This window comes from Orbicella franksi, chromosome 3 (assembly GCF_964199315.1).
Source record: "Orbicella franksi chromosome 3, jaOrbFran1.1, whole genome shotgun sequence".
NCBI classification, from domain to species: Eukaryota; Metazoa; Cnidaria; class Anthozoa; order Scleractinia; family Merulinidae; genus Orbicella; species Orbicella franksi.
The window spans coordinates 27124014-27139013 of NC_138147.1; the positions used below are offsets into that span (position 1 = coordinate 27124014).

At 38.1% G+C, this 15000-nt stretch overlaps 2 pseudogenes; one reads left to right on the plus strand and one right to left on the minus strand.

Annotated features, from left to right (window-relative positions):
* Positions 1-6937: 6937 nt before the first annotated feature.
* LOC145482470 (cyclic GMP-AMP synthase-like receptor) lies at positions 6938-8289 on the minus strand (annotated as a pseudogene).
* Positions 8290-13160: 4871 nt separating this feature from the next.
* Positions 13161-15000, plus strand: part of LOC145482471 (ephrin type-A receptor 4-like) — a 3330-nt pseudogene continuing 1490 nt past the window's right edge.

The window sequence follows — 15000 nt, forward strand, 5'->3', positions numbered from 1 at the left end:
AGGAACATTTGCGCACAATGAACTATACGTATAGCACGTGCGTAACCTGGAAAGCAATCCGTCCAGCACAGTAATTGTTCAAATTAACAGCTTACCGAGACACTCGCACTGTTGATGCCTCTCATTTACAATTTAAACTTTTAGGATTTGTTTAATTTACTTTTTCCGACTTTTTAGCAGGAGAAAGGGCACTAAATATGCTGGTGCAAATAAAAAGGTTTAACCGAAAATCGATCCGTCGAAATCAACAAATACAAATTTAATCACTGTAGCCTTCCTTCAGATCACGTAAGGCTACAAACCAACAATATCAACTTGTCATTACGCTTAACAAATGAACTTAGAACGATTTTCTTTCTAAAACTCGTTCTTGTAATTAAAATGATCAAAGAAAGAACGACAGCTTAAAACGACATAGCAGTAACACCCGAACTCCAAGTAAATTGCTTTTAATTGGCGTTTTTAATTAACGAAATTTCCAAAGCGATGACTTTCAAAATATTAAAGTTAAAAGTGGTCCATTATGTTTTTCTTTTTTCACCCAAATGTTCTAAGATAGCCATCTGCGGTTTGTTGGAAAGGAATTATGTATTCAGGATGACCGCCCGCGTCACGCAATTGTTTACATTCTCACGGCGGTTCAGGGAACAATTTATGAGAAGCAGAGGCCAAGGCGGGCGACTTGAAACCATTTGCCCAGAGATGTTTTTTGATTTTCAAACAGGTGGGTGTACAGTTAACCCGTAGAAAGTGTTTTTATGGCATTTAAAGTTATAGCCCATAGAAAAATATGGCGATATTTTAGTGCTATAATTCGTTTGCGACATTGTAAAATTTTGCGTGTCAGTTTGATCTCTTTTCGGGCTCAAAACTAGCTCTGATTTATTTTATTTTTCGCTCAGTCATACCACGAAGACCTGAACTGAATATAAAATCCATTGAAAGATTCTCAAGTAGCTGTTCTGCGGAGCGCGAAGCAATCAAATATTCGGAAAATTCAGCAAAACCGGAAGTAGATTTTGAGCCCAATCGGGTCGAAATCGTTTTTCGCAAATTTCTCCCCCAAAAAGCTACATTAGCAGAAACTAACTATGGTTCGTTTGTTTACTAGCTAGGGCCAATCTATGGGCAAAAAATGAGCAAAATCGATTTTTCGACTTGTGCCGTTGTCTGGTCCATAGTTATGGGCACTGGCTCTTAAGACCTGACTGTAAGCTTGTTGAAATCCTTAAAAAAGAAGACTTGATAATTGTGAAGGTGTTTTGTATACTACTGATAAATATGTTACATAGACCTTGAACTTACAGTAGATTAAATCAAGGCTTTCCTTTTGGGAGCCCACAGTCTCTCCTCAAGTGACAGTTGTTCTCCCCTAACGGGATGACTGCCTTACACATCTGGAGTGAAAAGATAGAAAAGTAAGGTTTTTAATCCCTTAGGAGGCTTTGGTGTATTTCTCACCATGTGGAGCAACTGGGTCTGTAATTAAAAAATACCTAACAAACTGTAATGTCATTCTTCTGACACCTCAAGTATCTGATGATGTACATAAATTGTACACTAGACTTAGTCGTGTGTATTGGGATGAATGGATGGTCGGAAGATTTTAACGTAAAGGATCGTTGTAACAGATCCCATCCCGGGTACGAAATGATCACGAAAGCTACCCAAGGAGGATACCATCTTATTGCCTACTGTGTCGGGGAGGCGGGCAAACCAAGGCCTTCCTGATGATTGTCATTTCCTAGAGCGGAGGGAATTTTATTGGGACAGCTTGCAAAAACTCTTCACTCGTCCATAAGGCAGCAGTTATGATTTTAAAAGTTGTGCGGAAGAAAACGAGTCTGCGTTATGTCTACGAAAAAGTGCCCGAGTTTACTGACTCAAAAGTCGTTTTAGATTATATCGGAGTTCCTGAAAGTTCATACCTCGTACTGAAGACAATGTTCCTACACGAATGATTCGAACATCCTGAAGAAAAATCTTACTGGACTGTAGACAAACTTGCTCTCTCTCACTTTCGCTAAGTGACAAATAAGATCGTGTTTACTTTGCAAGTTTATTTCGCCAGAAGCGACAGTCATTAATTTATTTGCAATTTTCGAGTATTTCTTGTGGTTTTAGGCAAATGAAGTAAATTCTTTGGCTGTTTCATCGCAGCGAGTTCATAGATCGGAAGGAAAATTGAATATTTGCAAGCCAAGCAAAGAACATGTAAAACGTGCAAGGATTACGTCATTGGTAGGGAAATAACCACCGTACCGTGAATAACGTAATTCTTGAATTATGTGACTCGTGTGACTACTTTGCCAGCCCTTTACTCGTTGAAAATCCAATTAAATTTAATCATGACTTTTAACAGTGTTATCATTGTTGCGTTCGTATCGTTCACGACCATACATATTCCGAAGAAAGTTCCAGATTAAGAACATTACGTCATCGGAGATTTCACAATGGCTACGAGTACGACTGATGGTGCAATAATACAGTTTGTTTTGATCAAGTGATGTGGTGTCTACAGTAATCAATGAATCATCAGGGACTGCTTTGGAATGTGCACTGCGTTGTGACTGTAGTATTAACAAAACAGTTAAATTTTAAAAGCGTGGTTATAAGATTTAAAAGATCTTCTTGTTGCCATTTTGTTTAATAAGTGATCTGCAATTTACCACAGGTATAAATTTACCCTTTATGTCTAGTAGATACTGAACAAGATAGAAAACGTCATAGGGAACAGGATGTCTGTCAGTGGCAGCCCCCTGTACATTGACGGTCACGCCCCCCACTTTCGAAGTCGAAAGGCTAACCTGGCTCATCTTAATATAAAATTTGATTTTTCCAACAGATACAAAACTAATTCCAGATGAACACTATTTCCACACTAATACTGTGAGAAATCAGCATTTCATATTCTTGGCGGGCATCATATTAAAGCAATTTATAGAAATGTTTCACACTTACTTCCTTCTGCTTCTCGCTTGCTAACAGACAGGACCACGTGTCGTTAAAAGATGCTAAAAGACTCACTACAATAGCTTGTTGTTATTGTGCTACTCACCAGTCTTCTCAGAGCAATTTGATCTAGACAAGAACCGCGCTCTCACCAGGGCCAGGGTGAACAAAAGATGGGTAACTTAGCCTATGAGCAGGCTCTCGTGTTTGGGCCGGGGACGTGAGCGGCAAAGCCGCATGAAGGGACTCGCTCACAAGCCAATACAGAAAAACACTAGACACTTATTTAGCCTGCTCAGGCACTAGAGACAGATACTAGAGCCTGCTCGCAGGCTATGGGTAACTCTATCCACCCGAAAAATCACTAACCCTGACTGGATAGTGATTTACCCAATGATTAGCTTTATCCAGCTTTTAAACAATCGGGCCAGATAAATAGCTAAGGGTTGTTCAGAACTAGTCAAAATTTTTTTAGCAATTACAGTTTGTGGCTGAAGTAAAGCCAAGAAAATAAATAACAGCAAAATAGTTTTTCCCCAGATTTATTTATTAGACATTGCTGAAGTGGGTCATTTCTATCATCATTCATAATATCTGGATTCCAGATTCTAGTTTCCGGTTCCGGATTCCGGTTTCCGGATTCAGTGTTTTAGGGTTGCCCTTAATGATGTACGTGCATGTTAATCTTGAATAATCTGAAATTTCAGAGAGTTTAAAAATATCATATCATATCTGTGATGGTTCTGAGGTGGAGGGCTGTTACATGTACATGTAAATGTCGTATGCACGGTTTTTCACTTTTTATGATTCAGCTGCCAATAGTTTCTGTATCTCTTGGTGTGCAACGATCTACACCAATATTTCAACGTAATAATGTACAGTGTATATTAATCAACCAAATTATGCTGTTTTTAGTTAACCAATGCTACTACATAGTAATGTGATGTTGAAGCCCACAAATTTACAAACATGCCCAGTGACAACTTGTCAAATATATGAACTGGCCAGACAGTCTAGATTACAAAATTTTCTGAAAGTTGGAATTACCAGGTAAGATATTTCTTCAACATTATTTTGTAATTTATGATTTCTCAGACATTGTTTTCTTCAAGAAAAGATTCATACCCCACATGGAGCTTTTTTTTTCTATTAGAGCTCTCTCTTCCTGATACCTTAATTTGGAATTTCTAAAGACTGGCCATGAATGGGTGTTGGGTGTGAATATCTTCTGGAACGGCACATTCAGATTTAGTAAGCAAGAACATCAGTATTTATCCTGCAAACTCTGATTTTCTTTTGGAAGCTGAACTCATATGCAGTTGTACAGTTATATGTATAACCACACAGCCTGGGTGGCCCTTTAATTGGTACTGTGCACATTGTTGTAACTTGCAATGTTCCAGTTTCTTGTTTAAAGCAAATTACATTTGCTCTCAAAAGCAAGTCGCCAAATTCATAACAGTTATTAAGTTTTCTTTGCATCTCAGGGAAGAGCCTGCCACTGTGAAAGTTGGGGTACCAACCCCTAGCATTTGATTCACTAACACTCGGTAAACAACTAACAATGAAGTACACTGTATATCAAAGAAAGGAATGTAATCTGTTGGTGTGCAAAGATTAATATAATAAACTATAATTGATGTTTTGATATGAATAACAGTGGTGTTCAAGTAGCAGCTACAGTACTATCACATGCCTGTTCCTGTCAGTCAATATATGAACAGTTTACACATGGGCAGCCCGTATTAAAACATCAAAGATTTCCAAAGTAACCATGGCCTGGTGAGATATTTCTGAGGAAATATAAATTTAAGGTCCTTATGATTGCTTATAGGCATTGATTTTTATTTTAAACAATATATTACTGAGTGTATTTTTCTTGTGTACTAATTGTTGTAGAACACAGAGATCACTATAAATATGTCTGAGATATTAATGTGTGAAATGTTCTGTAAACAAATGCATGCGGGAACAAATTAATTTATCATGGATGCAGCTTCTGAGAGATCCCCAATGTCAATGGAACATACACCGTACATACGTGCAAAAGAGTTAAATAATTTATTACTTAAGATTGTAATGATTTGTTTGGTTACTCTGTATTTACAGACAACTTGATGGGATTATAATTTCTACACCAAGTTCATTGAATAAACTGACTTGGAAGTTGAGTTCTGCAACCCATCCTGTGTGTTGTAATATCATAGTTGCAACATTGTGACAGATACACTGTATTACAATTATTAAGAAACACATTTATTAACTAATTATTTAAGGTGCCTGTTAAATTAATCAGTTTTTCTTAGAGATAATTTACTCATGGTTTATTTAAATAATTCCTTTTTTGATTTTAAATTGATATTTACCGTGCTTTGAAATCAATTTTGTAATAATCTACATTAGACATGGCATAAATTAATATTTTGCCAACACGAAATGGAGAACTGGGTCTTAAGCAAACTTGCAGGACTAGTAGTTTTGTTGAAAGAAAGGGTTGAGAAATTTGTGACATTCTACAGCCAGCCTTGCCATTCCCAACGTCGAATAAGGTTAATTTGTTCCCTATTGTTGTACAGATAGTGTTCCCTAATTTATAAATTATTTTAATCTGTTGTTTACATGATTGCCTTATAACCCCATGTCCGGTTTGGTGCATGGAGGATATTGATGTTTTGTTTATCCATTTTGCTGTAAATTATCTTAATTGATGTCTCAATCAAAACATATCTTGGATATGCTGGGCTCTTCTCACAAATGTACCTATGCCTCATAACCTTTGAGTGCATTTGGTTGTGTAGTGCAGACAAAATATATGTACATAATATACCTTACTCTTAGCTTACTTATAATTCTTGGAATAATTTAAACATGGCAAAGTTAATTAATGGAACCCAATAACAGCTCCTGTAGTCCACAATCTCAGTCGAGAAGAAGAACAAATCACATTGAAATTTGACAATAAAATTATTATTAGAAGCCTATGCAAGTAATCATGACCAGGGAAAAAAATCATAATTACCATTCATGCGAGAGTGATTTTGCTTATTGCAAACCCTTCCAGCAGGAGGAGACTCCATACAAAAGTGAAAATGGCTAAATGTATCTTTGGGGACAAGTTAGAAAACAAAACTTTCCAAATTTTCACATATGTATACTATTTTGGTATTTTTGCGAAATTTCATTTGGTAGAGATTTAGGGACTGAGTATTGTAGCCACTGCATTTCAATCAGTCCCCATAACAAAAAAATGTGTAAACTTCTATTGTGTGGGAGTCCCCATGCTAACTAAGAAAGAATATAATGATTAATAATAATGTCTTGTCTTTCTGAATAAGGTAGGAAAGAACAAGAAATGTCACCAAAAAGCACAGAAGACAGTTCTGTTATGTGATCAAGAATTTTGGTGGCTTCCCAGAAATCCTTGAAATCATGACTCTATATTTCATAATCACACCATCTTACACCCCGATCTGCCGATGTAATCCTATTTCCGGCTGAAACTATTAAATCGTTCGCAATTTACCTCACATACATGTTCGATTATTTTCATTAGTAACAACATTCCAAAACATAACTGAGGAGCTCCGCTTTTAGGCTTGGCTAAATCTATATTAGTAAGAAACTGACACAGTCGAACTGGACTGACCAATAAAGATCGAAATTAAAACTAACATAGGGAAAACAAAAACATAATAAAGCAAATATATCAATGACGTCAGCTTTTGCATTTATTAATGCACAAAAACCAAATAGGGAGATTAGATTGAAGGAAGAAACTCGTTCCAAATGAGACAACAGTTGACAACAATGGGCCACATTTAAATAACAATAACATGGGAAACGCTGAAGACAGGTCTGTTACGCTGTGTTAAATAAAATACTAATCCTACTCACATCACAATTTTATATAGAGGAGACAAATGATGATGCCTGGATAAAAAGAAAAATCTCCCAGAACTTATATTGCTGAACGCCAAAGCCAGATTCGTGATTTCATAACAAATCAACTCCTTCCTCAAGCAAAACCTTGAAAACACCTACGGCAGACAAAGTTTAGTTTAATACTATGCATTAAGAACCTTGGCTAAACTCAATCAACTCGCAACTGTGATCCTTAAACGCTAGTCGCAGTTTGAGGTTATACCGTCATTATGGGGTGGATCTCAAAAATATCTAGCCAAAATAATTACGGCTAACTGTGTAAATTTGCGAAATTGTTTATGATCCGTGAGAGATTAATCTCGCATTGTTTGGTCTGGGTTGCATTCCTAGCCCGGAAATTAAAGAGTTTGTAGTCTGGTACCCAGAAACTATGAATGTCTCTCTTTTTAACACTGTTTTGGATCCTTTCTAGAATACCTCTGACTCGCTCTCTAAGTTTATCATTCATCCAGTAAGAATCTTCCGGAAATTCGCACCATTCGTGAGGAACATTGTCTGAAGAACATACGAATGAAAGGACCAGGTTATATTGAATGAGAACAAGTCTTTCTCGTGTTTCTTTCGCAGGACTGTAAGAACTTTAAGTGTCACCTTGTGCACTAATCTGGGGTTGCTGAAGATCCTATTCAGAACAATGCCCTCGGCAACTGAAAACGACAAACGCCAGCAAGGCCGATGTTTACCCGATCGACTCACCAGTCGTGGACGCCACTAGATGATATCCTTCGCTAACAACCTCTTGAAAAAAGTTATAGCCAGGATGTCCTCCATTAAGCTGTCGGCGTATATCTCATGCAGCCGGCCATTTGCCGCCCAGTTTGATCCATAAAGTTAGATCACGGCTATTTCATATTTAAAATACCTCCTCCCTTTCCAGCGGGCTTTAAACGTGGCAGGGATCTTTCTAAGCTTAACATGGACATCTTCAGCTATCTTTTCCCGTGAGCATCTCTTTCTTGTCCTTAACGCCATCTCGACGAGATCTTTAAATCTCAATAGCATATCACACTTCAGATTTTCTCGATGTGAAATGTATCGTTGCTTCCTATAATCACGACGAACGCTGTCTCTGGCAACTTCAACATCGACATAGCCTAGGTCGGGCACCGGTCGTAATGGTATATCCTTTACAACACAGACACCAGGCTTCGAAAGATGCTCCAGGCAAAGTATAAAATCAAATTCATCAGGGCCTTCTACTTTAAGATCTTCAAAATAGGTGCCGCTACGAATAACAAAGTTCTTAAACAGAGGATCCTCGCGGCCGATATACTCGGAGACTTTGTCGACTAAACTTACAATTCTCTCCTCGATTTCTTTCACTTCCTCGTGTTCCCTATCGAACTCTGCCTTGTTATTTAATTTTTCTAAATAATCGCGCCGGAAACGTTGCATGTTGAGCTGTAGAGAATGGTTTTTAGTTACGTTTTCGGCTCATAAGATAGGACACTTCCGGTTTTCGCAGAAATACACCCGGCTTCCACGCATACCATCATCACTGGCAACATTCAAATGTTCAATTGAAACATTCTAACCTTCAATTACAGCATTCACGTCAGACGTTTAAGAGTCACTGACTGGAAATATCGAGAATGGCTGGCCAGGTTAGAAAAATCAAAAATCCTGAAACTTTGCCTAAAGAACGCTTTTAGGGAGCCACTTTCGAAAATATTATTCCGATTTTCTTAGAATTTAAAGTCTTCGAGAAATTCGCAAAAAACGGAAATATACCATTTTGCCTCATTAAATATGCAAAAAAATCTGGAAAATTGACAAAGTTCTCGGTATTCACATTGAAACAATTTACAAAACTAGAACTCGGGGTAAACCTAGCATAAGAGCTTTACTTTTCTTCTATCTAACAATAGGAAGTTTTAAATTTTTCAAGTATTTTGAAGGATTCCGTGACCGTTGTAGAATTGCCTTTTCAAGCCCCTATGAAAACGGCAAAAATTGCGTAGTTTTACGGGCTTAAAACGCATCTTGGTATGTCCGATGTGGAACTAAAACAAGTACTGTGCAAAAGAGTGTCGTTTCTGTTATAATAATATGGAAAAACATTTCTGGGCAATCGAGGTTCACACAGGTAAAATGCAAAAGTTCGCGACAGTTTCTTCTCAAATTTGCATAATGCGGTATGTTCAAAGAACACCATTGTTGAATACTCTAGTCTGTTTTTGTTCCATTTGTGGGCCATGCTTTGTGGGAAATATACAAAACGAGAGTTGATCCACGTCGTTATTACAACATTGTTTTATTATTTCATGCAAGATACAAAAAAGCTATAGAAAAAGTCCAAAATATAAGTTCAAAGTCACATAGACTAAACAGGCTAAATGTATTACGTGACTGGCGTCACGTAGTATTTATTTTCAGTTAAATCCAATTGGAATTACTAGATTATTGAGGTTTGGACACTTGCTTATAATAGAGACATATCAGGGTTTGTCTTTCCCGTTTATATACATTCGATTAGTCTGCAAATATTCGAAAGGAGACTGGTCTTTTAAAGTAAATTTTAGCATGTGTCTCGATTTTGATCTTGATGGAAAAAGAATTAATTAGATACACCAAATGAAACGAAGAGGTTTTATTAACGTGATCCAGCCAGACCAAGGAAGCAAGTTATCTTGAAAAATAGAGTAAGACTGTCCCGCGATTTGACCTCGGTTGGAATTCGGCCTCGTCCAAACGTCGTGCTTCTGCCGTTCCGACCTCAAATAAATTTGTCCCGGCAGTGCCAATGACAAGAGAACAGCGGTGATTTCAAACGTCGAGTTCAATCAGTGGCGCAGAAGATCGGAAGACGCTTGCTTTGCTGAAGGCCATTTCAAATGCTACAAATATTAGCGACGGCAGCTGATGCAGCAGGCTATGAATTCAGTTCGGCACGGTACGTATGAGCACGCCGAAGCCAAGTCGCGCTACACGGCATGCAAACTTTATTCATTTCCCCCCCCCCCGGGGGGGAGACTCATATAAAATAACGGGGGTGCTCATCGTACATTTTAGGGGTTAATCTTCAAAAGGTCCACCGCGAGAGCTTTTGCGGTACCTTTTACGGGGATTGAGCCGAAAAATATGACAGGGGATAATGTGTTATGTAAACGGTTGTCTGCAGTTTAACCATCTATTTCCCTCTTTTTTTATTATTTGGAAACTTTTAAGGCTAAGTAATAGGCCCTTTGCACGATCCGGTCACATGGTACGGAATTAATTATGCTGGGACGCAAGTTACGCAGTGGGACTTCCAAAACAAAGGAACTCGTACCAGTCCAACCCGACTTTCCTTTGTTTTGGAAGTCCCACAGCGTAACTTGCGTCCCAGCGTAATTAATTCCGTACCATGTGACCGGATCCAGCAAAGGGCCTATTGAAGACACCAACAACGACAAAAAAAAAAACACTCTTAGAAATATATCGAGTAGTCATTCTATGAAGAAACTTTTCAATTTTCGTCAGTTATGCAAAAAAAGTTCACCTAGCCTTAAAACGTTTGTGTTTGCTGGCGCGCGTTCTCACTGCCCAGATGTTTTGTTCCAAATACTGGTTGAAGAAGACCAAAAGTTAATCAAATTATTTATTTCGACCCGATATTGGGCAAACTAAAACACCTTTTAAGCCCGTAAAATTACGCAATTTTTGCCGTTTCCATAGGGGCTTGAATTCTTCGACAGTCGACGGAACCCCTCAAAATTTAATTTAACATAAAGCTTTCAATGTGCTTAGTGTATCCGGTGTTCTAGTCTTGCAAATTGTTTCAATGCGAGTACCGAGAACTTCGACTCAAGCGCGGCAATAGCACGACGTTTGAACCATGCATGCACTCAGTTCGGCAGGCTGAATTTAAGTCGGCGCGACTACTTATAGCACGGCAGGCCTAATGCCGTTCCGCACCGCAGTAGCGCGACTTGGCCTCGAACGGCGTGCTCTTGCCATGCACGTGCCGAACTGAACCAGGGAGGCGGAGCCGGGGTGGAGCCTTCAGCCCCCCCCCCCCCCTCCCCTTTACCACAATGAAAGTTTATTTTGTTTTAGTATGAGGTACAAATGAAGAAATAAAGAATAAGGAAAAGAAAACGAAAAAAAATCTGGTTGACTACAGATTTACCAAGAATTTACAAAGCTACAACCTCGTACCAAATCTGTAGGAAGGTTCTCATGTTTACATAGTTTTAACCTTTCCGCAGCGTGCACTTCCTTCCCACACACGGGGTACTTGTGTAAAAGCGCAGGCCAGTCAGTACTAATGCCGTGATATATCATGAAGGGTTGAGAAAGATGTATCAAGCTCACAATGCCTTCAAAATATATTGCTGTAAATGCACTAAAGGTACCTGTCATTTTATAGTTCATCCACTAGGTTGATTTTCTTAAGAACTACACCATGGAGAACGTCAAAAATACCATTTCCGAACCCCTAGATTTAATATGTATTTTTGGGGGGAGGATACCCCTGGACCCCTCTGCAAACTTACCCCGGCACCGCTCGTTTTCAAGCAACCCCACCTCCTTCCTCCTCCCCCCCTCCCCTTCCCCTCTTTCCTTCACTTGAAAAGACTCCGCTGTCCCTGTGAATTCATATCCTACTGCATCAGCTGCAGTTGCTTTCTAGCATTTAAAAAGGTCTTCAGCAAAGCAAACTTCTTCCGATCTTCTGCGCGACTGAATTAAATTCGACGTTTGAATCTTTTATAGCTTTTTGTCATGCCACTACCGGGCCAAATTTATTTGAGGTCGAAACGGCAGAAGCACGACGTTTGGACTAGGCCGAATTCCAACCAAGGTCAGATCGTGGGATAGACATCAAACAGTCTTACTCTATTTTTTAAGAAAAGCTGCTTCCTTGGTCTAGCTGGATCACACCTATAAAACCTCTTCGTTTCATTTAGTGCATCTAATTGATCCGTTTTCCATCAAGATCAAAATCGACACACAATGGTTAAAAAATACTTTAAAAGACCAGTCTCCTTTCGAATATTTGCAGACTAATCGAGTGTGTATAGACGGGAAAGACAAACCCCTATATGCTTCTATTATAAGCAAGTGTCTAAACCTCAGTAATCGAGGAATTCCAATTGAAGCTAACTGAAAATATATCTTACGTGACGCCAGTCACGTGATACACGTAGCGTGTTTAATCTATGTGAGTTTGAACTTATATTTTGGACTTTTTCTATAGCTTTTTTGTATCTTGAGTGAAATAATGAAACAATGTTGTAATAACGACATGGATCAACTCTCGTTTTGTATATTTCCCACAAAGCATGGCCCACAAATGGAACAAAAACAGACTAGAGTATTCAACAATAGAGTTCTTTGAACATACCGCATTATGCAAATTTGAGAAGAAACTGTCGTGAACTTTTGCATTTTACCTGTGTGAACCTCGATTGCCCAGAAATGTTTTTCCATATTATTATAGCAGAAACGACACTCTTTTGCACAGTATTTGTTTTAGTTCCATATCGGACATACCAAGATGCGTTTTAAGCCCGTAAAACTACGCAATTTTTGCCGTTTTCATAGGGGCTAAGAAAATCGGAATAATATTTTCGAAAGTGGCTTCCTAGAAGCGTTCTTTAGGCAAAGTTTCAGGATTTTTGATTTTTCTAACCTGGCCAGCCATTCTCGATATTTCCAGTCAGTGACTCATAATAGTTTATGTTCTATTTACAATATTTGTTCATTTTTTCATTCATTCATTCATTCATTTATTCTTTATTTGTTTATTTATTTATTCATTTATTTACAGCGTCTCTAATAAGCACAACAATGCTAAATACATTTGACACTTCAGTGAAGTTTTTGTTGTTGTTGTTGTTATTGTTGTTGTTGTTACTATTTTAATTTGCGGACTCTGAAAGACCAATGTCGTATGAATTTCATTAAAACTGTCAACAATTAACTTCAGACAAAAGAACCTACCTTCTTTCCCACAGCATATTGCAGAGTTAAGCAGAGGACGGAAAACTAGTTTGAAATATTATAATATAATTATTTGCTGTAAGAAATAAGAGTGAGCATGCGCAATAATAATAAGCGTGAGCAGCCGAATCCAACGACTGAGTCTGAAATGATTGATATCGAGGATTTGTTTCAGTTTTTCTGTTTTAGTGGAGCCACTCATTAACTTGTCGCACGCTCATGCATTGGCTAATTTCTATCGCTACAATAACAGTAAAGCTTTCCTTTGTTGATTTTCTACTAATACAGCAAACCACGAGTCACTTTGATTTAAGCTATTGTGTAGGCTCATAAACCATATGAGTGCACTTGTTTGTGGCTCAATACGGGCATATCACCAATAAACGTTCCTAACAGCAACAAAGTTGAACCCATGTAGCTCAGAAGTCTAAATTTTCAAATGAATATTCATACATAGCTCCCTTCTGCTAAGAAATTTAAACCAAAATCTCTACATGGCACAAATTTATTTACATTTCAAATCTGCATACCGTAAACAGACGCTTTTAAGCGCCGCCCGGTTATAGGCCTGTCTACCTGTAAACAAGACATTATTCCCGATTATAGGCGTCCCCGTATATAAGACCCCCTCAAGTTTAAAATGAAATGAGTTCAATTTGTCATGATGTTCTAAAACTTTCTTGAAAACCAGTATATGAAAAACGTATTTCGATCAACAACACTGTAGCTCATTTCAAAACCTGAAGGGGTTGTTTTAGTCTGCTTATAAGCCCTCTCAGATACAAGCTCCCTGGGATATAAACCTCTCCTTTTTGTAAACCTATTCAAAACCCCTTACGAAGTTGTATAAGCCTAGGGCTTATAAGCAGTACTTTACGGTATATTCACTTAACGTTAAATAACAGTATTACTATATTACGATATTGCTATTGTCAAATTGTTCTTCAGAAATCCTTGTCAGTGAGCCAGATAGTGTTGAGCTGTGGTACTCGAGTGTTAAGAGGGATTCACAAGGCGCAGGGGTGAGTGGTATTTTTGTACAACTTGCACAAATTACTTTAGCACCGGTAGCGTTTATCAAGGTTACGTTAAGTCGAAGCGATTACGAAGTGTAGTTTGCTTTTTAAATGTGCGTTGTTCTGTTATACAAAGGAAGTTATGAATGCATACAAGGATTAGACAAAAAGAAACGGCTCTTAATAAAAAATTGCGCGACAAGTTGGGGGGTTTTTGTATCTCGTGTTCGCCGCCTTTACAATGAGTAATAAGCAAAGCGTTTATAATATCGTATCAATTTTCTCTTTTTTCAATAAGTCTTTATAATATCGTATATATTTTTTTACAATAAGTAATAAGCTAGGGGTTTACAATATCGTATCAATGTCTGTTTTTTTTGGGTTTTTTTTTTAACAATAAGCAATAAGCTAAGCGTTTAGTTCGAGCAATCTTGTCGCAAGCGGCGGCAAGTCGTAAATAATTGTAGCTCCTTCCTAATACATTTTGCGCTTTCATCTGCAAGTTTTGAGCTCCCTATTTCGTTACTTTATTGGAAAAGTGCACTTTTTCATAAAGTCACAATGCGGCCGGATTTCTTTCGACTAGAAACCTTTAGATCTTTATTTTAAAAAAAACTTAAACGGCTAAATAGCGAGCTTTGAAGGGATCGTTCTTCTCTCGAAAGCCACTCGAAACCGAAAGGTTAGCTCAATGAAGTTCAGTTTGTGATTGATAGCTGTTGTCTCGTTAGCCAATCAAATCATTTGAACAATTCTAACAAAGATTGTGATTGGCTTATTTTAGCGTGCTTTATCAGAGAACAGATGCATGATGCTGACGCCACATTACTCCTTTGGAAAATAAAATTTGGTTTGAAAATTCAGCCGAATGCGTGGGAAAATTAATGAATTCTTTACCATAAAACAACTAAAGAAACCTCGACTGTGTTCTGTTCTCTTGTAAAGCACGCAAGGAGTAGTAGAGCACTCAAGAAGTAAAGAAAAACACTCGACTACATCTTGTGTTTTTCCCTACACTTCTTTCGTGCTCTACCGCTTCCTGCGTGCTTTGCAACAGAACAGAACACAGTAGAGGCTTCTTTACTCGTTAAATCCTTACTGACGTCATTGTTTACATTTTACTCGTTAACATACGACTTTGCGAAGAGAAGTCATCATACTA